General features: G+C 46.0%; 1 long non-coding RNA gene and 1 pseudogene across 1 annotated transcript; both read left to right on the forward strand.

Moving 5' to 3' along the window:
• LOC109195273 (neuroligin-2-like) overlaps nucleotides 1-2,683 on the forward strand; it is a 95,666-nt pseudogene extending 92,983 nt beyond the window's left edge.
• Nucleotides 2,684-4,683: 2,000 nt separating this feature from the next.
• On the forward strand, nucleotides 4,684-5,141 carry LOC109196170 (uncharacterized). Its single transcript, XR_002057640.1, has 2 exons — nucleotides 4,684-4,864; nucleotides 4,947-5,141. It is a non-coding gene; the product is annotated as an uncharacterized LOC109196170 (long non-coding RNA).
• Nucleotides 5,142-6,435: the final 1,294 nt, after the last annotated feature.

Consider the following 6,435-nt stretch of genomic DNA (forward strand, 5'->3'; position numbering starts at 1 on the left):
CAGTAAAGTATGATAGTGGTGCAATAATAGCAGCTGCTTATTATGGGCTGAATCTGCCGGCTGACTTAGTTTTATGTCATCTTTTTTGTTTTAGTGTGAATCTGTAATTAAAATGCTTATAGCCTTGTAGTCCTCTTGAATACTTGAATCTGGGTTGCTAGTTTAATTCCCGTGTGGCTTTGAAGAATTGAACATACTGGTTCACCAAAAGCATCCAGATCCCAGAGCAGCCGGTTGGTCTTAGATAGTTTAAAGGTTGCACAGAGAATGGGCCTCTTGTCTGTATTCAGTGTATTGATGCCACATGTTACTTATAATGGAGACTGAGTATAACTTTGAACTGAAACGTTTAACCTTTATGCTCCACCAGGGACCCCAACCTGCCCGTCCCTCAGGACACCAAGTTCATTCATACCAAGCCCAACCGCTTCGAGGAGGTCATCTGGACCAAGTTCAACTCGAAGGACAAGCAGTACCTTCACATCGGTTTGAAACCTCGTGTCAGAGACAACTACAGAGCTAACAAAGTGGCCTTTTGGCTGGAATTAGTCCCTCATCTTCACAGCCTGCACGACGTGCTCTTTCCCACCACTACGCGCTCCCCTGCAGGCCGTGACCCCGGCACCACGAGGCCCAGAAACAACGTTCCTCGAACCACTCGTCATCCTTACCCTACCTTCCCGTCAGATCCTGAGCCCGAGGGCTCAGAGTGCCCGCCCCAGGACCTCTTTCCCGGAGACACCCGCGACTACTCCACCGAACTGAGCGTGACAGTTGCGGTTGGAGCGTCGCTCCTCTTCCTCAACATCCTGGCCTTCGCCGCCCTTTACTACAAGCGTGACAAGCGGCACGAGATGCGCCGGCACCGGCTGTCCCCTCAGCGGGGCGGCCCCGCCAACGACCTGGCTCACAGCCAGGAGGAAGAGATCATGTCCCTGCAGATGAAGCACTCGGAGCCCGACGCTCACCACGACATGGAGCCCCTGCGGCCCCACGACATCCTGCGGCCCGCCTGCCCTCCCGACTACACCCTGGCGCTGCGCCGTGCCCCCGACGACGTGCCGCTGATGACGCCAAACACCATCACCATGATCCCCAGCACCATCACCAGCATGCAGCCTCTTCACGCCTTCAACACGTTCCCCTCCACCGGCCACAACAACACCCTGCCCCACCCCACTCCACCACCAGGGTATAGTAGGGACAGGCCCGACACAGCGCCACCTAGGGACCAGGAACACTGGCTCTGCTACCGCTCTGGAAGGGAGGCCTCTGGACATGGGCCTTCGTTCTGTCCTCTTATTCTCTTCTTTCTCCAAAAGCAACTACACCTGCTGCGTCATGTGCTGTAAAACTTGGCAGCTCCCTCCACTGGTGGCATGTGGAGGTGCAACTGAAGTGTACAGCAGCAGATGAGCAGTTTGGGTGGGGGTGGGGTGGGGTGGGTGACTCAGATCTTTCAAAGATACTGTTTTCAAAGACGGTCTGCTGTTTCCAGGCTCAAGACCTCCAACATTCGTCAAAGGGACGAATGCTCTCTCGCTCCTTGCTGTTTTCTCTTTTTTAGCGTCATCTCTTTTTCCATCTCCTGTGTGTTATGTGCACATTATGCTTCTCTTTTCTACATCCGTGTTTTATTACTGCTCTCTTCCTCTCATGTGACATGCCTCCCTCCTGCTCTTCTCTAAAAATTCCCGATCTGCTGAGCAGTTTGGAGGGGGAGGCGTACACTAAACATATAACTATGAAAACACTGATATCTTTCATTCTACCAGCATTTTTAGGTGCCAAGTAAGTACTGCTGTGTTTGCTTTCTCATCGAGGGAGAAGAAAAACGAAAGAAAAATAGAGTATCGCTATTTACCGTCAACTAACAGAGTTCTGTCATGTTCTCATGACAAAGTGCCAAACTGGCCCTCAGTCGTGGTTTTCTTTCTTTCATCTTCTCTTTCTTTGTTGTTTTGTTTGAAGCATTTGTTTAATTGTTGTTTTTTATTGTGTGGAAAGAATTTTTCTGAAAATATAGATATAGAGAAATGATATTATATATAGTTCTATATAAAATGTGTACAAAGGAGAAAGTATATAAAAGGGTTTTCTCAGTGGGGGATCTATGCATGAATTATTTTTAAAGACGCGGGGAAAAGGACACTGTACCTGTCGATGCACGTTTCCCAAAATCTAAACGAGTCATATCGCTCCATGTTTGCTACTTTTGGTTTTTGGTTTTCTCTCGCAGAGTAAGAGCATCGCAGGAGCTCCTGAAGTCAAACGACGCCTCCCAGCGCTCATTTATTAAAACGGAGTCGATGCCAAAAGTCTTAAACGTTAGAATCAAAGCAACAGCTGTGAACTCAGTCATGGTGTCATGTGCAGCCCTTCATCTTACTGTCACTACTTTTTCTTGTTAGGGTACGTGAGGTAAAGCGTCCGTCGATGTAGCTTGATTGTACAAAATTATTTTTCTACGTTATTAACAAAACAGAGCAGAGACTGATGCTGCTCCTGTCTGACCCCTTATTTCTGGCACATGTGTATTCTGACTGACGTGTGTGTGTGTGTGTGTGTGCGTGTGTGTGTGTGTGTGTGTGTGTGTGGGAGCGGCTGTCACTGTGTGAGTGTGATATCACGTCTGCATCACTCAAGCGTAGGCGGGCCCGTGTCAGACAACAATAAACAAAAAGCAGAAAAAGGCCAACAGTAAAAACTCAGACTCCAGCATGAGCTCCTTCCTGCTGCTTAACCAAACACCTTCCTCCATATCATCACCGCTCCCTCCTTCCTCCTTTCTCCATCCTGCACCACCTTTGTTATTTAACACCGACCCCCTCCACCCCCAAACTGATAATCAGAAAATCTCCCAAACACCTGACTTCACTGTGTCGACACTGTTCCTCACTATTTCTGACCTCAGTTCAGCTCTGCTGCTATCCTCACATTAAGGGTTCATTCACCTGCCTGCAGATGATCTGTGAGCTCGTCGGTTGTAAATTAAACTCTAAGCACACTGAGGGTAACCGGGAGGCGTTCAGGGCCTGCAGTGCAGAGCTGCAACATGAAAAAAAGGGATGGGGGCTCAGATCTCCTGAACAGGGTAGAAACAACACGGTGGGTTTGTGCTGTTTGTGATTCCTGCTCCGTCACTCTGGTGGAGACGACTGCAGCTCAGCAGCGCTCCCTGCTGATCCTCTGATGAAGATGTCAACAGTATGTAAACTGAGCTGATGTGCTGCTGTTTGAGCCCACATGGTAGCGTACGTCCAGTATGGGAGAACTTAGTCACCGGTGCTGTCTTTGCTTGTGCTCTAGCTTGAGCCTGTTTGATTGCTGGTTTTCTATTTTATTACTGCCTAAAAGGGGAGGTGGGGGAAACACATGCCTGACTTCTCCTGTCAGAGGTTTTGTAAGCTCACTGGAAGGGAAACGTGCACAATGTAAATCATAAAACAACTGACTGGGGCTGTGCTGCAGGTGGATCAGTGCTGTGGACAGTAGCTGTGGAAAAGAGACTGGACAAAGACTCTCAGCCTTAAATACAGGACAGAGGATGATCCCATCATCTTTCAGCTAACAGTGTGGAGCAGAAGGACGGCCGGCTGATGCGTCCATACGAACCCTTTTGTACTCACTCCTGTGTATAAGGAGGCGGCGAGGGGTTGTGTAGTTAACCTCAGCACCACACAGCTACAGCAGAGGAGAGAACACAAACGAGTCCTTTCATTCGGCTCTGTTCTTTCTCCTTGTCTGTTTTATAAGCTAACACTAGAGGGCGCCATTGTGGCACATTCAGCGCTCACTCTGAGGTCACTGGACAGAGAAGAAAATACCAGACTGGGAGACGGATGGAGACGAAACATCTGGAAGAAGATCAGAACTGTACACATGAAATCACCACCTTCCTGTGCCCATCACAGTTGTGCTTAAAGCTTAAAGTTTCCTGGATAATTTGGACAAGTAACACTATGTTAAAAGACAGATATCCAACAGAATTAAAATGCATGTCACAGCAGAGGGTGATGAGCTAGTCTCTCGAAGCAGATCACCATTACTTGCTGTTTGGAAATACTTCAGATTTGGCACAAGTGATAATAACCAAGAACAATTCATATGCAAACAGTGCGGCCTGCTTCCACCATAAAGCAGCATGACTAAGTTATTAAACAGCTTTCAAACACACCAGAAACTGCAGTGTGATTAATGCATGAAGGCCCAGAAAACTGGGAGACAGGTGTCATGCCAAGGTTTTCCCTGACAGAACTTTTTTCCCTGCATCTGGAGTCGACTCCGCCTTCATTATAACCAACTACACATCGAAGTAGTGATTTACTTTTGTGAAAAAGTGAAAGATTGTGTTGTTACATTACTGTTCAGTTTGTGGGTTACAACAGAAAATGATACATTAATTGTTTTCGCGTGGTATGTCACGAGGAGGAATGGACAAGTTTAACTAAGTGTTTTTATTTTGCATGTGTTGCTGTGTTTTACTAGTTTTAATCTTTTAATAATGTACAGTGTTTCATTCTCATGGTCTTATTGCATGTTTTTATTGTATATATTAACTTGTCACGGAGAGACTCCACCCCCTCCTGATCACTAATTGCACACACCTGGGGGGTCACATAAGAGGGCCTGGCAGGACAGAGGGCGGGAGAGATGGCGAAGTAGCTGGTGGCAGGCGGCGGCCCTGACGAATGGGCTGCAGAGAGGCAACGGGGATTAAGGAATATTCTGCAGCGGTGCGGGAGATTTGCAGCTGGGAGACGGGCAGAGAAGTACGCCGGATGTCGGGCGGGGAGCGAGATACCTGACACACTCTTGGGCTTAGGATGGCAGCGGGAAGAGTTCAGTGCTCTGCCCTTGTGGGGTAAGTCTCGTCCAACTAATGATTAAAAGGCATTTCCGGTCATTAAAAGGAGAGTGACTGCCGTTTCCCTCCTGTCCCCCAGCGGCGGCCGGCGAGACCTGGTGGAGATGCTGCGGTCTTCGCTATTTTAACGGACCATTTTTGGGACTTTTAGTTTTTCGGTTTTAGTGGACTTTTTATATTAATATCCTATTTTGCTTTTTTATTTTATTTTAATAAGTGTTGTCCCTGGCCAGGGTATTTTATTCGAAATAAATTATATTTTTAAAAACGTAAATTTAAAATTTCCTATTGTTTCTTGCTCCGCTACTGCTCTTCCCGTTTAAGGTGGGTTCCCCTTTTTAGAGTAGAACCTCCACTAAACCGTGCTTGTTATTACATGGTATTGAATGGGATTATTCAACAATCTGGGGACATTTTTGGCTAATATGAAGATAAAAAATGTCTGTGTAAACTCGATTCATTAACTTTAACGCTCAATATAACACGCTCTTAAACCACATTTGTCAGTGATTTGGACAGGGGAAACAAATTGCGGCAGGGTCAGCCTGATATTATTTGTCGGGCATAAGTACCTTGGCACAACATCTGATTTAAATGTTAGCGCATTTCAGCCATTTGCCACTGTGCCGGACAAAAAATTTCAGACTTGTCCGGGCTTTAAATGAGTCTCACAGGCCTGAGTATGCCCTTGAAGCCATTTATAATTCTTACCTTTGGCTGAAAGCGTGAATGAGACACATTGTACAGACTTCTGGATGTTAAACTACTATTTTCATTGTGAATATTAATCATGATGGTAAAAAGGCAGTCAAGTATGCTACTGTCTCAGAGCCCTGTATACTAGGAAGCGAGGTCAGCATATCAAGAGTTTCTTTACATTATCTGGATTAACTTACCTTAACACCGGACCAGGATAAATAGTTACATGAAGCTGGTTATCAGCTCTCTAAATTAACCCAAGGTTTTCCCGCCCACTCACATGAAAGTGGTGTTGACAGTTTCAAATTAATCTGTGGGCCATCTGCAAATCTAATTCAAAGGTCATGTACCTGTTTTTTCACATACGGTGTCATCTGCATACCAGTGAATATGTATGCTATGCCTTTTGATGATACTGCCTAAGGGAAGCATGTATAATGTAAAGTCTAAGGAGCTTGGAAAGAAAAGCGTCTGGACGCCTTAACACCCACTCACACCCTGGGCCATCTGACCTCAGGAAATCACATGATAGGGTAGGGCTGTTCGATATAACGATATATATCGGATGACGATAGAAAAACGTCTATCGTTTCATTTTACGCTATCGTTTGTTTCGTGGTGTCGCAAAATAAACTGTTTACGGCAATATTTTTTCATTATTTTGATGGTCACTGTAGTGGCTATATTAATTTCCTAAAGTTCTCTCTTTCTCTTATGTTTAATATAACCACACTACAGACGGACAAGCGCTTGTTTTTATGCGTTGTCGTTAGCAACAACGACGGTAAAACCACCTCGTGTCCGCTTGTTTATTTTCCACATAAACCTTTCACAATAAAGCTCAAGATCCTGTTGAGAGTTTTCAAAAT

The sequence above is a fragment of the Oreochromis niloticus genome, linkage group LG3 (genome assembly GCF_001858045.2).
Source record: "Oreochromis niloticus isolate F11D_XX linkage group LG3, O_niloticus_UMD_NMBU, whole genome shotgun sequence".
Lineage (NCBI taxonomy): Eukaryota > Metazoa > Chordata > Actinopteri > Cichliformes > Cichlidae > Oreochromis > Oreochromis niloticus.